The sequence below is a fragment of the Rattus norvegicus genome, chromosome X, assembly GCF_021556685.1.
Source record: "Rattus norvegicus strain SHRSP/BbbUtx chromosome X, alternate assembly SHRSP_T2T, whole genome shotgun sequence".
NCBI classification, from domain to species: domain Eukaryota; kingdom Metazoa; phylum Chordata; class Mammalia; order Rodentia; family Muridae; genus Rattus; species Rattus norvegicus.
In genome coordinates this window covers 110,787,548-110,810,669 of record NC_141554.1, presented here as the reverse complement: position 1 = coordinate 110,810,669, position 23,122 = coordinate 110,787,548, and the positions used below count along the sequence as shown (strand labels likewise).

Sequence of the window (23,122 nt, the reverse complement as noted above, 5' to 3'; positions counted from 1 at the left end):
TCCATTGTGTAGATGTACCACATTTTCTGTATCCATTCCTCTGTTGAAGGACATCTTGGTTCTTTCCAGCTTCTGGCTATTATAAATAAGGCTGCGATGAACATAGTGGAGCACGTGTCTTTTTTTATATGTTGGGGAATCTTTTGGGTATATGCCCAAGAGAGGTATAGCTGGATCCTCAGGCAGTTCAATGTCCAAATTTCTGAGGATTCTCCAGACTGATTTCCAGAATGGTTGTACCAGTTTGCAATACCACCAACAATGGAGGAGTGTTCCTCTTCCTCCACATTCTCGCCAGCATCTGTTGTCCCCTGAGTTTTTATCTTAGCCATTCTCACTGGTGTGAGGTGAAATCTCAGGGTTGTTTTGATTTGCATTTCCCTTATGACTAAAGATGTTGAACATTTCTTTAGGTGTTTCTCAGCCATTCTGCATTCCTCAGCTGTGAATTCTTTGTTTAGCTCTGAACCCCATTTTTTAATAGGGTTATTTGTTTCCCTGCGGTCTAACTTCTTGAGTTCTTTGTATATTTTGGATATAAGGCCTCTATCTGTTGTAGGATTGGTAAAGATCTTTTCCCAATCTGTTGGTTGCCGTTCTGTCCTAGCCACAGTGTCCTTTGCCTTACAGAAGCTTTGCAGTTTTATGAGATCCCATTTGTCGATTCTTGATCTTAGAGCATAAGCCATTGGTGTTTTGTTTAGGAAATTTTTTCCAGTGCCCATGTGTTCCATATGCTTCCCTAGTTTTTCTTCTATTAGTTTGAGTGTGTCTGGTTTGATGTGGAGGTCCTTGATCCACTTGGACTTAAGCTTTGTGCAGGGTGATAAGCATGGATCGATCTGCATCTTCTACATGTTGACCTCCAGTTGAATCAGCACCATTTGCTGAAAATGCTATCTTTTTCCATTTGATGGTTTTGGCTCCTTTGTCAAAAATCAAGTGACCATAGGTGTGTGGGTTCATTTCTGGGTCTTCAATTTTATTCCATTGGTCTATCTGTCTGTCTCTGTACCAATACCATGCAGTTTTTATCACTATTGCTCTGTAATACTGCTTGAGTTCAGGGATAGTGATTCCCCCTGAAGTCCTTTTATTGTTGAGGATAGCTTTAGCTATCCTGGGTTTTTTGTTATTCCAGATGAATTTGCAAATTGTTCTGTCTAACTCTTTGAAGAAATGGATTGGTATTTTTATGGGGATTGCATTGAATCTGTAGATTGCTTTTGGTAAAATGGCCATTTTTACTATATTAATCCTGCCAATCCATGAGCATGGGAGATCTTTCCATCTTCTGAGGTCTTCTTCAATTTCCTTCTTCAGTGTCTTGAAGTTCTAATTGTACAGATCTTTCACTTGCTTGGTTAAAGTCACACCGAGGTACTTTATATTATTTGGGTCTATTGTGAAGGGTGTCGTTTCCCTAATTTCTTCTTGGCTTTTTTCTCTTTTGTGTAGAGGAAGGCTACTGATTTATTTGAGTTAATTTTATACCCATTCACTTTGCTGAAGTTGTTTATCAGCTTTAGTAGTTCTCTGGTGGAACTTTTGGGATCACTTAAATATACTATCATATCATCTGCAAACAGTGATATTTAGACTTCTTTTCCGATCTGTATCCCCTTGACCTCCTTTTGTTGTCTGATTGCTCTGGCTAGAACTTCAAGAACTATATTGAATAAGTAGGGAGAGAGTGGGCAGCCTTGTCTAGTCCCTGATTTTAGTGGGATTGCTTCAAGTTTCTCTCCATTTAGTTTAATGTTAGCAACTGGTTTGCTGTATATGGCTTTTACTATGTTCAGGTATGGGCCTTGAATTCCTATTCTTTCCAGGACTTTTATCATGAAGGGGAGTTGAATTTTGCCAAATGCTTTCTCAGCGTCTAATGAAATGATCATGTGGTTTTGTTCTTTCAGTTTGTTTATATAATGGATCACGATGATGGTTTTCCGTATATTAAACCATCCCTGTATGCCTGGGATGAAGTCAACTTGGTCATGGTAGATGATTGTTTTGATGTGCTCTTGGATTCGGTTTGCCAGAATTTTGTTGAGTATTTTTGTGTCGATATTCATAAGGGACATTGGTCTGAAGTTCTCTTTCTTTGTTGGGTCTTTGTGTGGTTTAGGTATAAGAGTAATTGTGGCTTCATAGAAGGTATTCGGTAGTGATCCATCTGTTTCAATTTTGTGGAATAGTTTGGATAATATTAGTATGAGGTCTTCTCTGAAGGTTTGGTAGAATTCTGCACTAAACCCATCTGGACCTGGGCTCTTTTTGGTTGGGAGACCTTTAATGACTGCTTCTACTTCCTTAGGAGTTATGGGGTTGTTTAACTGGTTTATCTGTTCCTGATTTAACTTCGGTACCTGGTATCTGTCTAGGAAATTGTCCATTTCCTGAAGATTTTCAAGTTTTGTTGAATATAGGCTTTTATAGTAAGATCTGATGATTTTTTGAATTTCCTCTGAATCTGTTGTTATGTCTCCCTTTTCATTTCTGATTTTGTTAATTTGGACACACTCTCTGTGTCCTCTCGTTAGTCTGGCTAAGGGTTTATCTATCTTGTTGATTTTCCAAAGAACCAACTTTTGGTTCTGTTGATTCTTTCTATGGTCCTTTTTGTTTCTACTTGGTTGATTTCTGCTCTGAGTTTGATTATTTCCTGCCTTCTACTCCTCCTGGGTGTATTTGCTTCTTTTTGTTCTAGAGCTTTTAGGTGTGCTGTCAAGCTGCTGACATATGCTCTTTCCTGTTTCTTTCTGCAGGTACTCAGCGCTATGAGTTTTCCTCTTAGCACAGCTTTCATTGTGTCCCATAAGTTTGGGTATGTTGTACCTTCATTTTCATTAAATTCTAAAAAAGTTTTTAATTTCTTTCTTTATTTTTTCCTTAACCAGGTTATCATTGAGTAGAGCATTGTTCAATTTCCATGTATATGTGGGCATTCTTCCTTGATTGTTATTGAAGACCAGTTTTAGGCCGTGGTGGTCCAATAGCACGCAATGGGATTATTTCTATCTTTCTGTACCTGTTGAGGCCCATTTTTTGACCAATTATATGGTCAATTTTGGAGAAAGTACCATGAGGAGCTGAGAAGAAGGTATATCCTTTTGCTTTATGATAGAATGTTCTATAAATATCCGTTAAGGCCATTTGGCTCATGACTTCTCTTAGTCTGTCTACATCTCCGTTCAATTTCTGTTTCCATGATCTGTCCATTGATGAGAGTGGGGTGTTGAAATCTCCCACTATTATTGTGTGAGGTGCAATGTGTGTTTTGAGCTTTAGTAAGGTTTCTTTTACATATGTAGGTGCCCTTGTATTTGGGGCATAGATATTTAGGATTGAGAGTTCATCTTGGTTGATTTTTCCTTTGATGAATATGAAGTGTCCTTCCTTATCTTTTTTGATGACTTTTAATTGAAAATTGATTTTATTTGATATTAGAATGGCTACTCCAGCTTGCTTCTTCTGACCATTTGCTTGGAAAATTGTTTTCCAGCCTTTCACTCTCAGGTAATGTCTGTCTTTGTCTCTGAGGTGTGTTTCCTGTAGGCAGCAGAATGCAGGGTCCTCGTTGCATATCCAGTTTGTTAATCTATATCTTTTAATTGGGGAGTGGAGGCCATTGATGTTGAGAGATATTAAGGAATAGTGATTATTGCTTCCAGTTATATTCATATTTGGATGTGAGGTTATGTTTGTGTGCTTTCATTCTCTTTGTTTTGTTGCCAAGACGATTAGTTTCTTGCTTCTTCTAGGTTATAGCTTGCCTCCTTATGTTGGGCTTTACCATTTATTATCCTTTGTAGTGCTGGATTTGTAGAAAGATATTGTGTAAATTTGGTTTTGTCATGGAATATCTTGGTTTCTCCATCTATGTTAATTGAGAGTTTTGCAGGATACAGTAACCTGGGCTGGCATTTGTGTTCTCTTAGGGTCTGTATGACATCAGTCCAGGATCTTCTGGCCTTCATAGTTTCTGGCGAGAAGTCTGGTGTGATTCTGATAGGTCTGCCTTTATGTGTTACTTGACCTTTTTCCCTTACTGCTTTTAATATTCTTTCTTTATTTTGTGTGTTTGGTGTTTTGACTATTATGTGACTGGAGGTGTTTCTTTTCTGGTCCAATCTATTTGGAGTTCTGTAGGCTTCTTGTATGCCTATGGGTATCTCTTTTTTTAGATTAGGGAAGTTTTCTTCTATGATTTTGTTGAAGATATTTACTGGTCCTTTGAGCTGGGAGTCTTCACTCTCTTCTATACCTATTATCCTTAGGTTTGATCTTCTCATTGAGTCCTGGATTTCCTGTATGTTTTGGACCAGTAGCTTTTTCTGCTTTACATTATCTTTGACAGTTGAGTCAATGATTTCTATGGAATCTTCTGCTCCTGAGATTCTCCCTTCCATCTCTTGTATTCTGTTGGTGAAGCTTGTATCTACAGCTCCTTGTCTCTTCTTTTGGTTTTCTATATCCAGGGTTGTTTCCGTGTGTTCTTTCTTGATTGCTTCTATTTCCATTTTTAATTCCTTCAACTGTTTGATTGTGTTTTCCTGGAATTCTTTCAGGGATTTTTGCGATTCCTCTCTATAGGCTTCTACTTGTTTAATAATGTTTTCCTGTGTTTCCCTAAGGGAGTTCTTCACGTCTTTCTTGAAGTCCTCCAGCATCATGATCAAATATGATTTTGAAACTAGATCTTGCTTTTCTGGTGTGTTTGGATATTCCATGTTTGTTTTGGTGGGAGAATTGGGCTCCGATGATGCCAAGTATTCTTGGTTTCTGTTGCTTGGGTTCCTGCGCTTGCCTCTCGCCATCAGATTATTTCTAGTGTTACTTTGTTCTGCTATTTCTGACAGTGGCTAGACTGTCGTATAAGCCTGTGTGTCAGGAGTGCTGTAGACCTGTTTTCCTCTCTTTCAGTCAGTTATGGGGACAGAGTGTTCTGCTTTCGGGCGTGTAGTTTTTCCTCTCTACAGGTCTTCAGCTGTTGCTGTGGGCCTGTGTCTTGAGTTCACCAGGAAGCTTTCTTGCAGCAGAAAAGTTGGTCTTACCTGTGGTCCCGAGGCTCAAGTTCGCTCGTGGGGTGCTGCCCACGGGCTCTCTGTGGCGGCAGCAACCAGGAATACCTGTGCCGTCCCTTCCGGGAGCTTCAGTGCACCAGGGTTCCAGATGGTCTTTGGCTTTTTCCTCTGGCGTCCGAGATGTGTGTGCAGAGAGCAGTCTCTTCTGGTTTCCAAGGCTTGTCTGCCTCTCTGAAGGTTTAGCTCTCCCTCCCACGGGATTTGGGTGCAGAGAACTGTTTATCCGGTCTGTTTCCTTCAGGTTCCGGTGGTGTCTCAGGCAGGGGTCCTGCCGCTCCTGGGCCCTCCCCCACGGGAGCCCAGAGGCCTTATACAGTTTCCTCTTGGGCCAGGGATGTGGGCAGGGGTGAGCAGTGTTGGTGGTCTCTTCTGCTCTGCAGCCTCAGGAGTGCCCACCTGACCAGGCGGTTGGGTCTCTCTCTCACAGGGTCTGGGACCATGTGTCTTTTTTATATGTTGGGGAGTCTTTTGGGTATATTCCGAAGGACTGACAGCTGGGTCCTCAGGTAGTTTAATGTCCAATTTTCTGAGAAACCTCCAGACTGATTTCCAGAATGTGTACCAGTCTGCAATCCCACCCACAATGGAGGAGTGTTCCTCTTTCTCCACATCCTCGCCAGTATTTGCTGTCACCTCAATTTTTGATCTTAGCCATTCTCACTGGTGTGAGGTGAAATCTCAGGGTTGTTTTGATTTGCATTTCCCTTATGACTAAAGATGTTGAACATTTCTTTAGGTGTTTCTCAGCCATTCTACATTCCTCCAATGTGAATTCTTTGTTTAGCTCTGAACCCCATTTATTTTAAAAGGGTTATTTGTCTCCCTGCGGTCTAACTTCTTGAGATCTTTGTATATTTTGGTTATAAACACTCTATCTGTTGTAGGATTGTTAAAGATCTTTTCCCAATCTGTTGGTTGGTTCACGTTTTGTCCTAACCACAGTGTCCTTTGCCTTATTTTTTTTTTTTGGTTCTTTTTTTCGGAGCTGGGGACCGAACCCAGGGCCTTGAGCTTCCTAGGTAAGCGCTCTACCACTGAGCTAAATCCCCAGCCCCAGCTTTGCGGTTTTATGAGATCTCATTTGTTGATTCTTGATCTTAGAGCATAAGCCATTGGTGTTTTGTTCAGGAAATTTTTTCCAGTGCCCATGTGTTCGAGATACTTCCCAACTTTTTCTTCTATTAGTTTGAGTGTATCTGGTTTGATGTGGAGGCCCTTGATCCACTTGGACTTAAGCTTTGTACAAGGTGATAAGCATGGATTGATCTGCATTCTTCTACATGGTGACTTCCAGTTGAACCAGCACCATTTGCTGAAAATGCTATCTTTTTGCCATTGGATGGTTTTGGCTCCTTTGTCAAAAATCAAGTGGCCATATGTGTGTGGGTTCCTATCTGGGTCTTCAATTCTATTCCCTTGGTCTATCTGTCTGTCTCTGTACCAATACCATGCAATTTTTATCAGTATTGCTCTGTAATATTGCTTGAGTTCAGGGATAGTGATTCCCCCTGAGGTCCTTTTATTGTTGAGGATAGTTTTAGCTATCCTGGGTTTTTTGTTATTCCAGATGAATTTGCAAATTGTTCTGTCTAACTCTTTGAAAAACTGGAATGGTATTTTGATGGGGATTGCATTGAATCTGTAGATTGCTTTTGGTAAAATGGCCATTTTTACTATATTATTCCTGCCAATCCATGAGCATGGGAGATCTTTCCATCTTCTGAGGTCTTCTTCAATTTCTTTCTTCAGAGTCTTGAAGTTCTTATTGTACAGATCCTTTACTTGCTTGGTTAAAGTCACACCGAGGTACTTTATATTGTTTGGGTATATTATAGAGGGTGTCATTTCCCTAATTTCTTTCTCGGCTTGTATCTCTTTTGTGTAGAGGAAGGCTACTGATTTATTTGAGTTAATTTTATACCCAGCCACTTTGATGAAGTTGTTTATCAGCTTTAGTAGTTCTCTGGTGGAACTTTTATGATCACTTAAAAATACTATCATATCATCTGCAAATAGTGATATTTTGACTTCTTCTTTTCCGATCTGTATCCCCTTGACCTCCTTTTGTTGTCTGATTGCTCTGGCTAGAACTTCAAGAACTATATTGAATAAGTAGGGAGAGAGTGGGCAGCCTTGTCTAGTCCCTGATTTTAGTGGGATTGCTTCAAGTTTCTCTCCATTTAGTTTAATGATAGCAACTGGTTTGCTGTATATGGCTTTTACTATGTTTAGGTATGAGCCTTGAATTCCTATTCTTTCCAGGACCCTTATCATAAAGGGGTGTTGAATTTTGTCAAATGTTTTCTCAGCATCTAAATAAATGATCATGTGGTTTTGTTCTTTCAGTTTGTTTATATAATGGATCACGCTGATGGTTTTCCATATATTAAACCATCCCTGCATGCCTTGATGAAGCCGACTTGATCATGGTGGATGATTGTTTTGATGTGCTCTTGGATTCGGTTTGACAGAATTTTATTGAGTATTTTTGCGTCGATATTCATAAGGGAAATTGGTCTGAAGTTCTCTTTCTTTGTTTGGTCTCTTTGTGGTTTAGGTATAAGAGTAATTGTGGCTTCATAGAAGGTATTCGGTAGTGCTCCATCTGTTTTAATTTTGTGGAATAGTTTGGATAGTATTGGTATGAGGTCTTGAATGAAGGTCTGATAGAATTCTGCACTAAACCCATCTGGACCTGGGCTCTTTTTGGTTGTGAGACCTTTAATGACTTCTTCTATTTCCTTAGGAATTATGGGGTTGTTTAACTGGTTTATCTGTTCCTGATTTAACTTTGGTACCTGGTATCTGTCTAGGAAATGGTCCATTTCCTGCAGATTTTCAAGTTTTGTTGAATATAGGCTTTTGTAGTAAGATGTGATGATTTTTTGAATTTCCTCTGATTCTGTAATTATGTCTCATTTCTGATTTTGTTTTTTTTTTTATTTCTGATTTTGTTAATTTGGACACACTCTCTGTGTCCTCTTGTTAGTCTGGTTATGGTTTATCTAGCTTGTTGATTTTCTCAAAAACCAACTTTTGGTTCTGTTGATTCTTTCTATGGTCCTTTTTGTTTCTACTTGGTTGATTTCTGCTCTGAGTTTGTTTATTTCCTGCCTTCTACTTCTCCTGTGTGTATTTGCTTCTTTTTTTTCTAGAGCTTTTAGGTGTGCTGTCAAGCTGGTGACATATGCTCTCTCCTGTTTCTTTCTGCAGGCACTCAGAGCTATGAGTTTTCCTCTTAGCACAGCTTTCGTTGTGTCCCATAAGTTTGGGTATGTTGCACCTTCATTTTCATTAAATTCTAAGAAGTCTTTAATTTCTTTCTTTATTTCTTCCTTAACCAGGTTATCATTGAGTAGAGCATTGTTCAACTTCCACGTATTAGTGGGCATTCTTCCCTTATTGTTATTGAAGACCAGCTTTAGACTCTCCTGGTCGTCTGATAGCATGCATGGGATTATTTCTATGTTTCTGTATCTGTTGAGGCCCGTTTTTTGACCAATTATATGGTCAATTTTGGAGAAAGTGCCATGAGGAGCTGAGAAGAATGTATATCCTTTTGCTTTAGGATAGAAAGTTCTATAAATATCTGTTAAGTCCATTTGGCTCATGACTTCTCTTAGTCTGTCTATGTCTCTGTTTAATTTCTGTTTCCATGATCTGTCATTGATGAGAGTGGGGTGTTGAAATCTCCTACTATTATTGTGTGAGGTGCAATGTGTGTTTTGAGCTTTAGTAAAGTTTCTTTTACATATGTAGGTGCCCTTATATTTGGGGCATAGGTATTTAGGATTGAGAGTTCATCTTGGTTGATTTTTCCTTTGATGAATATGAAGTGTCCTTCCTTATCTTTTTTGATGACTTTTAGTTGAAAATTTATTTTATTTCATATTAGAACGGCTAGTCCAGCTTGCTTCTTCCTACCATTAACTTGGAAAGTTGTTTTCCAGCCTTTTACTCTGAAGTATTGTCTGTCTTTGTCTGTGAGGTATGTTTCCTGTAGGCACCAGAATGCAGGGTCCTCATTGTGTATCCAGTTTGTTAATCTATGTCTTTTTATTGGGGAGTTGAGACCATTGATGTTGAGAGATATTAAGGAATAGTGATTATTGCTTCCTGTTATATTCATATTTGGATGTGATGTTATGTTTATGTGCTTTTCTTCTCTTTGCTTTGTTGCCAAGATGATTAGTTTCTTGCTTTTTCTAGGGTGTACCTTGCCTCCTTATGTTGGGCTTTACCATTTATTATCCTTTGTAGCACTGGATTTGTAGAAAGATATTGTATAAATTTGATTTTGTCCTGGAATATCTTGGTTTCTCCATGTATGTTAATTGAGCGTTTTGCAGGATACAGTAACCTGGGCTTGCATTTGTTTTCTCTTAGGTTCTCTATGACATCTGTCCAGGATCTTCTGGCTTTCATAGTCTGGTGAAAAGTCTGATGTGATTCTGATAGGTGTGCCTTTATATGTTACTTGACCTTTTTCCCTTACTGCTTTTAATATTCTTTCTTTATTTTGTCCATTTGGTGTTTTGACTATTATGTGATGGGAGGTGTTTCTTTTCTGGTCCAATCTATTTGGAGTTCTTCAGCTTCTTGTATGCTTATGGACATCTCTTTCTTTAGGTTAGGGAAGTTTTCTTCTATGATTTTGTTGAAGATATTTACTGGTCCTTTGAGCTGGGAGTCTTCACTTTCTTCTATACCTATTATCCTTAGGTTTGATCTTCTCATTGAGTCCTGGATTTCCTGTATGTTTTGGACCAGTACCTTTTTCCGTTTTACATTATCTTTGACAGTGTGTCGATGATTTCTATGGAATCTTCTGCTCCTGAGATTCTCTCTTCTCTCTCTTGAATTCTGTTGGTGATGCTTACATCTATGGCTCCTTGTCTCTTCCTTTGGTTTTCTATATCCAGGGTTGTTTCCATGTGTTCTTTCTTGATTGCTTCTATTTCCATTTTTAATTCCTTCAACTGTTTGATTGTATTTTCCTGGAATTCTTTCAGGGATTTTTGTGACTCCTCTCTATGGGCTTCTACTTGTTTATTTATGTTTTCCTGGAATTCTCTTAGGGATTTTTGTGATTCCTCTCTGTAGGCTTCTACTTGTTCTCTAAGGGAGTTCTTCACGTCTTTCTTGAAGTTCTCTAGCATCATGATCAAATATGATTTTGAAACTAGATCTTGCTTTTCTGGTGTGTTTGGATACTCCGTGTTTGCTTTGGTGGGAGAATTGTGTTCCGATAATGCCATGTAGTCTTGGTTTCTGTTGCTTGGGTTCCTGTGCTTTCCTCTCACCATCAGATTATCTCTGGTATTACTTTGTTTTGCTATTTCTAACAGTGGCTATACTGCCCTATAAGCCTGTGTGTCAGGAGTGCTATAGACCTGTTTTCCTGTTTTTTTTTTTTTTTTTCAGCCGGTTATGTGAGCAGAGTGTTCTGCTTTCAGGCGTGTAGTTTTTCCTATGTACAGGTCTACAGCTGTTCCTGTGGGCCTGTGTCCTGAGTTTACCAGTCAGGTCGCTTGGAGCAGAAAAGTTCGTCTTACCTGTGGTCCTGAGGCTGAAGTTTGCTCATGGGGTGTTTCTTTTGGTTCTTTTTTTTTTTTTTTTTTTTCGGAGCTGGGGACCGAACCCAGGGCCTTGCGCTTCCTAGGTAAGCGCTCTACCACTGAGCTAAATCCCCAGCCCCTCATGGGGTGTTTCTTATGAGCTCTCCGGGAAGGCAGCAACCAGGAGGACCTGCGCTGCCCTTTCCGGGAGTCCCCGTGTAGCAGGGTCCCAGATGGCGTTAGGTGTTTTCCTCTGGAGACAGAAATGTGGGCACAGTGTAGTCTCTTCTGGCTTCCCAGGTGTGTCTGCCTTTCTGAAGGTTTAGCTCTCCCTCCCTGCCCCAAAATTAACCACCTTTTCAAGTTTTGATCAAAATATCAGGACGTATTTTAAAAGGGCCCACATGTATGGTCATTAGTAGGAGGTCCTTATTTTCCTCTATATGTTCTACTTTCATATTCATTGTCCTGAATCCCCTTACAGAAAGCAAAAGTGGAAGAATTGGATCAAATGGTTTGCAACTATGTGTTGAAGTCCATTACTGTAGGAATTCAAGGCAGAGATTAAAGCATTACATCCACAGTGAAGTTCAGGATAGGAATTGTGGCAGTGGGAAGGCTCCCAGGTAGCATCACTTGGGGGCTTCAGGTAACCTGTGTGTCATAGTGTTGTCCTGGCTGCCTGTTAGTGAGCCACATAAAATGGCTGTAAGATCAGGCCTGTCATTAAAGGGGCATTGCAAAAATTAGGAGGTTATCTGGGTTTCATGCCTTATTAGACAAACTTCAGTCTGTTACAATTGAGCCTTCTAGACTAAAGCTTTGATAGTAAAGTGCTTTCAAACAAGATGGGTTTTAGTCTAGAAGATGAGACAGTGTATGAAACTGCAGTTCTTACCTCTATACTTTCAAACTGTAGAGTGAAAAAAAAAAAGAAGAAGAGAGAGATTCCAGAGTTTCCACATGTTCACAGGAGCAGAAATCCACTGACGTCAGAGTTATGATGCTGCAGTTTCAGACCCAGCTAATGTCAACACTGAAACCTCTGAGGGAACCAGCAGACTTTGAAGATGTGATTGCTATCAAGCCAGAACCATATGATCTCATTGGCGAGGACTTCAGTTTTGTGCAAGCGAATCCCTTATCTCAGCAGAAGCCTACAGTGACACGTACATACAGTTCTCCTCAAGCCTACAGTGACACGTACATACCATTCTTCTCAAGCCTACAGTGACACGTACATATAGTTCTCAAGCCTACAGTGACACGTACATACAGTTCTTCTAAGCCTTCTATTGAGATTTATCAAACATATTCACATATAAATGCAGATATTGTTACTCATTTAAAAAGGTTGCAACTTCAGCAGTTGCAAAAACAGGATTCAGAGCCAAGCATGTACGAAGCAGCCAGTATACAAACAGGAGATTTGTGTGAAGCAAAAGTGCTTAGCAGTATAGAGGAAACTTACAGTTTCTTCTTCAGAAATAACTTCGATTAATAATTAATAATTAATTAAAAAATTAATTTCAGGATAAAAAGTTGCAGGAAAGAAATTTGCCTCTTTTGAGTTTAGTTCTTAAAGTAAAAAACAAAAGAAAGAAGGAAAGAAAGAAGAAAGGAAGGAAGGAAAAGGGAAGAAAATGAGAGAGGAGAAGAGAAGGAAGAGGATGAGAAAAGAAAAATCAGTAATGATTGATAAGAGGAGCAAGATGATGATTATGGATCCCAGACAGGAAGGGTGTACCAGTAAAATCTAAGAGGAGTTCGACAGACATTGCCACATGCTCCCAGATTTTGAATTTTTCAAGAGGAATTACAAGCAGAAATGTCCCAGGAAGCAAAGAAAGTACACAGAACACATGAAACTCAAGAGGGATGACCAAAATGCGAATGCTTCATTCCTTCTTTAAAAGGGGAACAAGAATACCCTTGGCAGGGAATAGGGAGGCAAAGTTTAGAACAGAGGCAGAAGGAACACCCATTCAGAGCCTGCCCCACATGTGGCCCATACATATACAGCCACCCAATTAGATAAGATGGATGAAGCAAAGAAGTTCAGGCCAACAGGAGCCGGATGTAGATCGCTCCTGAGAGACACAGCCAGAATACAGCAAATACAGAGGCGAATGCCAGCAGCAAACCACTGAACTGAGAACGGGACCCCCGTTGAAGGAATCAGAGAAAGGACTGGAAGAGCTTGAAGGGGCTCGAGACCCCATATGAACAACAATGCCAACCAACCAGAGCTTCCAGGGACTAAGCCACTACCCAAAGACTATACATGGACTGACCCTGGGCTCCAACCTCATAGGTAACAATGAATAGCCTAGTAAGAGCACCAGTGGAAGGGGAAGACCTTGGTCCTGCCAAGACTGAACCCCCCAGTGAACATGGTTGATGGTGGGAGGGTGGTAATGGGGGGAGGATGGACAGGGGAACACCAATATAGAAGGGGAGGGAGAAGGGTTAGAGGGATGTTGGCCTGGAAACTGGGAAAAGGGAATAACAATCGAAATGTAAATAAGAAATACTCATGTTAATAAAGATTTAAAAAAATAAATCTTCATTTTAGATCCTAGATTTTCTAGAACTAGGAAACCAAATTGAATAAAAAGGATAATAAACATCAAAAAAAAAGTACAGTACAACTCAACACAGGTAATTGTTATCTTAACTGGTAGAAACAGAGATGAGTCAAGATTACTATGACATGGGATCCAGGGCCTGTGTAGACAGATCAATTATTATGAAGAAGCCGTATCTGTCATAGGAAATAGTAGCAAAACCAAACCAGGAGTCTGGGATGACCGACTGTAGATAACATTTAGGTGCTTTCAGGACCCACCATGCAGACATGAAATCTTGTACAAGCAGATAAATAAAGCTGCTAGTCCCAAATACATAGTGACACTGGATGGTATCCCCAACCCACTAGCATACATGTCAAATCAGGAAGACATGTGCTTTGAATAAAACCAGGAAACGACACCACCAACTCAAATGAAGAACTCAGAAGTCTCTTCCATTCACGAGGTTGCAGGTGATGGGCAGGGAGCTTGAGGACCTAGATAGTAGTTTTGTCAAGGCTGAGATGACTGACTTCAGTGTGGCAGAGGAAGCAGAAGAGGCTTGGGGCACTTGTAGGTGATGGCTTGCTTGGGAAACTAAGAAGAGTATGTGAAACACTATCCACTTTTACCTTGCAAAGCCTTCTCCAATTGTAAATTTGTTGAAAATGTTTGTCTGTGTATCCTGTGTGTCCAAATTCTAAATATTATGGAAACTGTTAATCCAGATTACCTTGTCACTAATACAAGTAAAATCCCAATACTGGATCCCAAACTATTTTCATCAGCAGTACCATCTTTTAATAGTCATCTATTCTGTTACATCTGAGCTTGTATGAAAATGGAATTCCCTTCTAGCATCCAAAACATTGTTGATTTACTACTCAGTGTGTAGGAATAGGCTGCTTTATCATACACTATTCACTATTATACCATTGCATGTGACTTGAAAGGGATTTGACCTCAAAACAGTGAATGAAAGTCTGATCCTACTTGTCAGAAGATCCTGCCATTTGAAAGCTTTCATTTTCTGATGGCAATATCCTGTAGAGCTTGCCATGTCTTTGAATTTTAGCATATACTGATTTCATAATATGGATTTTGTTACCTAACTGAAGGGTCTACTTTTTTAACAGTTCGTAATTTTATCAAGTAGTTTCAAAATTACTTGTATGTTTGTTTTGACTATGCAAAGGACAATTTAAAGAAAAGCTAGAGGCTATTAAATCATGCGTGGCATGTTTGGACAAAATTAGGCATATCGTCATATGGACACTTGCTATTAAGACATGCAGATCCCTTTTATTTGTTTTGAAGGAATACCAGCAGCAGGGTATAGGCATTTATATATGACCCTTATTTCCCTCCAACTGTTCTCATCACAATGATATGCTTTTTAAAATTAATTATAAAAAATTAACAGTCACACACCATTCTTGCAGCATTTCTTTCTTCTTTTTTTATTGTTTTTTTTTTTTTTTTTTGAGCTGGGGACCGAACCCAGGGCCTTGCACTTGCTAGGCAAGCGCTCTACCGCTGAGCTAAATCCCCAACCCCTCTTGCAGCATTTCAATGTGAACAGAAACTATATCTCCGGAACCATAAAGAAAACTTTCTCTCATGTGTAGCAAGCTGACAACAGAGATCTAATTTAATCAATCATGTATCACTCTTCAAAGTATTCATGCTTTCCTAAAACCTAGCTTAATGGATGAAATGTTAAATGGATTCTTTCCATTAAAAATGTGTTACATTGTGTTCTCTGACACTGAAAGAACACAGATCGCTGCAAATACATTCACTTTGCTCATAATTTTTTTCTTGCAGCCAAACAAATTCATTGGAACAGCAACATATTGTTTGGGTCGTGTATCATAAAGCCCAGCAAGCCAAAAGGCACCACACAATTGGTAATATAAAAAATCAATTTCAGACTCAGGAGATAAATGCTAACTTTATAATCTAAGAAAGATTATCCCATATACAAAATGGTACAAGTTGGGATTATGTGGGGCAGGATTTAGTGTAGGGGGAGTTATGAGGTTCTTCGTGATTTTCACTGTCATAAATGAAGATTAGTGCTTGCTTCCTGACTTTTGACTCAAGAGACATGTTTGCATTTAGCAGGGGAATGGGATACTTTAGACACTTTTAGGAACAGAATTCTTGGTCTTTCATGGTATGGATACAGCTTAATGTTATATTCCTTATCTTGGGTTGACACCAGAAAGAAGCATTCAAATATAATTCTAAAGTATCTGAAGGAAAGAAATAAGTCTGTCCAGTCTTACTGATGAATATTTTTGTCTCAGAGTACTATGATGATTTACCCACTGTTGTAATCAATTCCTGAAATTTCCACATTTCCTTGGAGTCTACTGTGCCTCACTCCTGGGATTCTGTCAACAATCTAGGTGGCTAGAATAGGATGAATTAAATTGAAGGATGACCTATAAATAAATCTCAAAGATTACCAAACTTCATTTACATCAAATTCAGATGATAAAAAGTGTGTTTCTTGAAGGACAGTAGTGTGTTTTGAGAAACAAAGAAGAGAAAGCATTCTAAAAGTGAAAAGCAATAAATGCTAGAAATATAAACTTAAATGTTTTGTAAGTTTTCAGTCTGCTTGCGAACAGGTTTTTGCACACAAAATGAAGGAATACACAGGAAGATTTTAATTATTAATAAAAACATTCAAACTTAAAATAGTAAATGGTATCATGGATGATAAACTTTCCAGGACCCTTTGTTATCAAATTATTGAGTGAAATATACATAAACTACCCAAAATACAAAATGATGGCACTTTCCATAAACTACAAATGCATCCTTTCCTTAGTCTACAGCTAAATACTAGCAATTACTTCAGTATTCATTTGAGTTTTTTATCAAAACACTTCATTCTGAGGCTTAAAGAAAGGTTTGAGAGGTCCATTCAGCCTGCTGCCCCTGGTAGGGCAGATCTTAGAGGTCTCTCCATCACTAAGAGCAAAAAATACAAACTTAACTGGTCCTAATACCACCCTCCTAGCTCTGTAGCCAACCTTAGAGTTCTATCATGATTGTTAGCCTACTGTGCATTTACATTTGTACTGGTATCCACAATAGTAGAAGTCACTGTTCTTCCAAAATTCAAAAGTTGTAGCTTAATTATGGAGATATTAAATGAGAGAATACGAAAGTTTAATGTTTTCTTATGGTGAAGAGGAAGAGGAAAATGAGGAGGAAGAAGACAAGGAAGAGGGAGAGAAAAGCAGGAGAAGGAGAAAGAGTCAGAGGAGGAAAAAGAGAAGATGATGATGTTTCCATAGAAGGTAAAAATAATAGGTCTTATGAATTCAAAGAAGGTGGTAACAGTGGAGTACACCTGGTTAAAAGGGGTATCTTGGAAGAGAAGCTATTACAAATGAACTTTAAAAACTTTACTTCTAATAGTATCCTTGCAAGTATTCAGAAGGCTAATGACTTTGAATCCCCAAACAGTGCTTTGAACAAGGTAAGTAATCAACCAAGGGAATCTACTATGAAAATTGGGAGCAAATAAGGAAGTAGTGGATTGATTAGGTACGAAGCCTGATAATATTCAAACCTTAGAAAGCATATAAACAAAATGCAGAATTTAACATAAGCATATTGTTAGGGAATACTGAAGTTTTAAGTAGAAAGCCAGAAATAACAGAGAGCAAGCTCTATGTCAGATTGAGGTGGTCTTGAGTATCAACCCTATAAATTAAGAGTTGGGAAGCATCTGGAACACATGGGCACTGGAAGAAATTTCCTGAACAAAACACCAATGGCTTATGCTCTAAGATCAAGAATCGACAAATGGGATCTCATAAAACTGCAAAGCTTCTATGAGGCAAAGGACACTGCGGTTAGGACAAAACGGCAACCAACAGATTGGGAAAAGATCTTTACCAATCCTACAACAGATAGAGGCCTTATATCCAAAATATACAAAGAACTCAAGAAGTTAGACCGCAGGGAGACAAATAACCCTATTAAAAAATGGGGTTCAGAGCTAAACAAAGAATTCACAGCTGAGGAATGCCAAATGGCTGAGAAACACCTAAAGAAATGTTCAACATCTTTAGTCATAAGGGAAATGCAAATCAAAACAACCCTGAGATTTCACCTCACACCAGTGAGAATGGCTAAGATCAAAAACTCAGGTGACAGCAAATGCTGGCGAAGATGCGGAGAAAGAGGAACACTCCTCCATTGTTGGTGGGATTGCAGACTGGTACAACCATTCTGGAAATCAGTCTGGAGGTTCCTCAGAAAATTGGACATTGAACTGCCTGAGGATCCAGCTATACCTCTCTTGGGCATATACCCAAAAGATGCCCCAACATATAAAAAAGACATGTGCTCCACTATGTTCATAGAAGCCTTATTTATAATAGCCAGAAGCTGGAAAGAAGCCAGATGCCCTTCAACAGAGGAATGGATACAGAAAATGTGGTATATCTACACAATGGAATATTACTCAGCTATCAAAAACAATGACTTTATGAAATTCGTAGGCAAATGGTTGGAACTGGAAAATATCATCCTGAGTGAGGTAATCCAATCACAGAGAAACACACATGGTATGCACTCATTGATAAGTGGCTATTAGCCCAAATGCTTGAATTACCCTAGATGCCTAGAACAAATGAAACTCAAGACGGATGATCAAAATGTGAATGCTTCACTCCTTCTTTAAAAGGGGAACAAGAATACCCTTGGCAGGGAATAGAGAGGCAATGATTAAAACCGTCACAGAAGGAACACCCATTCAGAGCCTGCCCCACATGTGGCCCACACATATACAGCCACCCAATTAGACAAGATGGATGAAGCAAAGAAGTACAGGCCGACAGGAGCCGGATGTAGATCTCTCCTGAGAGACACAGCCAGAATACAGCAAATACAGAGGCGAATGCCAGCAGCAAACCACTGAACTGAGAACGGGACCCCCGTTGAAGGAATCAGAGAAAGGATTAGAAGAGCTTGAAGGAGCTCGAGACCCCTTATGAACAACAATGCCAACCAACCAGAGCTTTCAGGGACTAAGCCACTACCTAAAGACTATACATGGACTGACCCTGGACTCTGACCTCATAGGTAGCAATGGATATTCTAGTAAGAGCACCAGTGGAAGGGGAAGCCCTTGGTCCTGCTAAGACTGAACCCCCAGTGAAAGTGATTGTTGGGGGGAGGGCAGCAATGGGGGGAGGATGGGGAGGGGAACACCCATAAAGAAGGGGAGGGGGAGGGATTAGGGGGATGTTGGCCTGGAAACCGGGAAAGGGAATAACACTCAAAATGTAAATAAGAAATACTCAAGTAAATAAAAAAAAAAGAGTTGTTTATATGTACACAGTGAAGACACACTGCTATCTGATAGACATTTGCTAAATTCTAGTGGAACTTTAGATATCTTCATGAACACGGGCATATCATGTTCTTAAAGTTGATGGACACTGTCCTGAACAAACAAAGATGGAGCCAACTAAAAGATCATTTTAATCTAAAGTTACTTATTGAGTGGCCGAATATTTTCCCTTTCTAGATTCAAGTTCTTAGTCCCTACCTTAAAATAGCCTGAGCAAATGGCTGCTTTGATAGACAGAGCAAATGTGGCTCTTAAGACATATATCCTGTCAAGGTCAAAGGAAAATAGGAAGTTGGGTTGTCATTGCGTGGAATTACATTTTCTCATATTTTATATTGTGCGTAAATTCTAGAAGACTAATTTAAATTGGTCTGAAATGTGCATTGTGCTAAATGTTATGTAAAGGCTGCATACTATTTCAAGTCTTTGCAAGAGATGAAGGAAAATTGATAAATAATAAGGTTAATAGAAAAGGAGGATGGAAGTTTATGAACTGGAGAAGGGCTAGGAGTCAAAGCCAAGATTTCTAATAATCTAAGAAGGTAACAAACAAACAAACAAACAAAAACAAAAAAAGTCACATAGTAAACTTTCATAACTAAAAATAACTGAGAAGTTCAAAATGAAATTTCATTAAGGGGAAGTAGAATACCAAATGAGTTTTGTAAAATAGTTACCCTAGGGGACATAAAGATACAGAATTAATAGAATCATACAGCAAATGGAAAGTCTTGAAATATCATGTGTCCTTTCTCCTGTCTTCATGCAAAATGTTACCTTAGCCATCTAAGACATGAATTTCTCCTGTTTGGAACCCAAATGTAAAATATCCCAGAGATAATTACACAACATCTGAAGTAATATAGTCTGAAGTTTGACAGCCTTCACTGCCAGTAAATTCTTCTTAAACTTTCTTTTGCTATATTGTCATTTCCTGTGTCTCCACCCTCTCTGCAGATGGGGAGCATCTGGTCCTAATGATTGTCCTTCAAGTCCTCTAAGATCATTACTAAGTCACCTCTTAGCCAGCTCTTCTATGGACAGAACAGTCTCAATTCCCCTTGGTTCCCTTCTTCAACTTATTTTTTCCTGTTATCATCTCTGTTCTGGGATCACTTCCTAATAAGAAAAAGTGCTGTCTTTTATGCCAAATAGACATACAATTAAAGCCTTAAGGCCCCAATTAACAAAAGAGATGGGGCAGATAGAGGAGAGAGGAAGAGAGGGAGAAGGAGAAGGGCGAGAAAGAGAGAGAGAGAGAGAGAGAGAGAGAGAGAGAGAGAGAGAGAGAGAGAGAGAGAGAGAGAAACATATATCTGCCTAAGTTCCTTAGGCCAAGAATATTTTAAAAAAAGGCTAGCCTCTTTTTTTCTCTTGATGATAAATACCAGTGGAAATTCTTACTTAAATGCAGCATTTCTCTAAGAAACTGAGTGGTGTAGACAGATATCAGTCTTTCCCCACTTGGTTTTCATGGTTAAATTCTGTAGTTATATAAAGAGAAAAGTTACTCAAAGTACCCTGGGCATAGAAAATTCTGCTGACTTACACAGCCCGCAAAGGTTATTTTCTTGAACTCTGAACTCACCTTCCTGAGTTCTTTTCTTTAGTCTAGATAAAGCAAAAGATAGAGGGAAATACCCGAGACCTTCAAGTTATTAAGTAACACATTCCAATACCTCAAGGACAAAGACTGTCCTGGGGTTAAGAAAGTCATAATCAGTCTTAGAACTATTTGATCTGGTAAATATTAAAAGTTGTGATTTACAATCACAAGCCCACAATTAGGTGGAAGATTTATTTATATTTTCTATGACCGTTCATTTCTGTAATTGTATATTGTGCCTTTTACCAATGATTGATAGAACACCTTTTCACTTATAACCTGGGTGGTTATTAGAATTTATACCTGAGAATCATACTACTTTCAATCCAAGAGAGCATTTTGAACTTCATTCTACTATGTGGGTACTGGTAATTTCATGGCTTCTTAATGTGGACCAGGGAGAATGAAAACGTGCTGTCTGTAAAAGAGGTTGGCCCAACTAGATATTTTAAAATAAGTTGCTTTGAACATGGTGATTAATCCCAGCAATTGAAAAGCAAATAATAAAGGGGGCATGGGGCATATTGGTAGAAGGAACATGGGACGGGATGGAGATAGGAAAGGGAAGTAGGAAAGTAGGGTAATTGTCCTAGTTTAGCCAAGAAAGTGCTCCCAGGATGACACCACTGTGTAGGGGAGTAGGCTTCTTTCTTTCCCAAGGTCTGCCTTGTTTGGGCCACTGCTTTTCTGGAAACATGATGTAAATGTGTCTTGGTAGTGCCTTCCCCCTACCCCTAATTTTATTTTAATTTTACTTAAATGAGTGCATGGATATTTATATTTCTGTATACATAGTTGCACGTATATGAGATGTGTGTAGAAGCCCGAGGTCAACCTTAGGTGTCTTCTTTGAGTTTTGAGATAATCTCATTGGCCTGAGACCTGTTAATTTGGCTAAGCTTGGCTGGCCAGTGAGCCCCAGTTATCAGCCTATCTATTTTTCTTTTGAGAATACAAGCTTGCAAATATGTGCCCAAGTCCTAATATATTTTGTGTAGATTCTGTGAGTCAAACTGCAGTAAACACTTTACCTAAGGAACCATCTTTCTGGCCCTGCTTCGCTCTCTTTCCTTTCCTTTCCTTTCCTTTCCTTTCCTTTCCTTTCCTTTCCTTTCCTTTCCTTTCCTTTCCTTTCCTTTCCTTTCCTTTCCTTTCCTTTCTGCTTTCCTTTCCTTTCCTTTCCTTTCCTTTCCTTTCCTTTCCTTTCCTTTCCTTTCCTTTCCTTCCCTTCCCTTCCCTTCTCTTCCCTTCCCTTTCCTTTTTGCTTTCCTTTCCTTTTTGCTTTGCTTTGCTTTCCTTTCCGTTCCTTTCCTTTCTTTTCCTTTCCTTTCCTTTCCTTTCCTTTCCTTTCCTTTCTGCTTTCCTTTCCTTTCCTTTCCTTTCCTTTCCTTTCCTTTCCTTTCCTTTCCTTTCCTTCCCTTCCCTTCCCTTCTCTTCCCTTCCCTTTCCTTTTTGCTTTCCTTTCCTTTTTGCTTTGCTTTGCTTTCCTTTCCGTTCCTTTCCTTTCTTTTCCTTTCCTTTCCTTTTGTCTTTTAAAGATGGAATCCTGAAGACACGTCAGCTACCTCTTCTCTCTTCTCTGGGAGGACGGTTCCACCCTGTACCCTAAGGGCTTCATTCCTCTTGCTGGTGCGTGTTTTCAGTCACAATTCTTAGGAGGAAGTCCAGAGAACACATAGAGAAAGAAATGCACTGAGGTGGCCTGAGTGATCTTCTGGAGTCACAGATAAGTGGCCTGCCCCTTGAACTCTTTCCTGTTTACCCTCAGGTTGAATCCCTGTACTTTGAAACGTTTCAGACAAACAATTCCAGGTGTGAGACTCACATCCTGAGTGAATAGTTTCAGCTTCCTTAAGCAAGAGGTTAAAGGTAACCTTGTGGAAACCCCCTTTGCTGACAGTTTTACTTATTTTTTAAAAAATCTAGAACAAGGAAATACAGAAATCAAAGATCTGAAAGCACCCCTTAATGCGTATTCAATATAAACCTCATGTGTGAACTACCCGGGAAATGATACTTTAACCATCTAAAAGGTTCTGTATCAAGCTTGAAACTGTTTGGTGATTTTCCTAATCCAGTGCTGCCAATAGGTAGACTGGGGGCCCTGAGTTGGTACTAGCAGTTTGAGTTAATGGAAGTGGGAACTTTCTTCTGTTACCTTGCCTGACTGACACCTTCAGTACCTTAGTGAAAATTCTCAGGCAATTACATGAGCTTTGGTGGCCAGCTCATCGTCGTCTTTTGCCAAAGGAAGAATCACAGTTTTGTTTTGTTGCCTTGGAAAATGGAAAACACTACTGTTGCTCTGGGCCAAGTGCGTTGAACACCTAACAGCTTCTTCCCCTTAGTACAGAATTCTTCAATGTCTGTCATGGAGACATGGTCCTCAGAGAGTTCAAATTCCCCATCTCCTTTTACTCTTTTGGCAAAGACTTTGCTCTGTAGTCACTGCAAGATCCCAGACCCGATGAAGAAGAGTGCAGTTAAAAGGCCACATCTTCCAAACTGATGAATAATTTGTACTTCAGAAATTCACCTTTCTTTTTTTTAACATCTCCTTATCTTTACTTTTCTTTATTTTTGTTTCAAAAATTCTGTTAAAAATTTTTCTTACATTTTTTTTTCATTTAAGTTCTGTTTTCTTAACAGCCTCAGACAACCTGAACAAAGCAAGTGAGATATGTTTATAACATATTAAACTACAGTTGTTCCCAGGAGCTCAGATTTAGGCACCATTGTTCATCATTTCTGCCAGTACAGAACAACTATGAGCAGTAGAAACAGTACTGATTGTTCTTTGCAGCTTACATATTTTATTAATAAAAATGTCATCATTCATTATCAAACCTTCCTGACAAATGCTACCATTCCAGGAAGGTTACTTGTGCATTAATGTAAATACAAGTATCAAGTACTTA

At 39.2% G+C, this 23,122-nt stretch overlaps 1 protein-coding gene and 1 pseudogene across 2 annotated transcripts in view; one reads left to right on the top strand and one right to left on the bottom strand.

The window, feature by feature from the left end:
- The window catches only part of Il1rapl2 (interleukin 1 receptor accessory protein-like 2), a 1,310,993-nt gene that overhangs the window by 122,204 nt on the left and 1,165,667 nt on the right, over nucleotides 1–23,122 (bottom strand).
- On the top strand, nucleotides 11,589–22,044 carry LOC134484111 (zinc finger CCCH domain-containing protein 14-like; annotated as a pseudogene).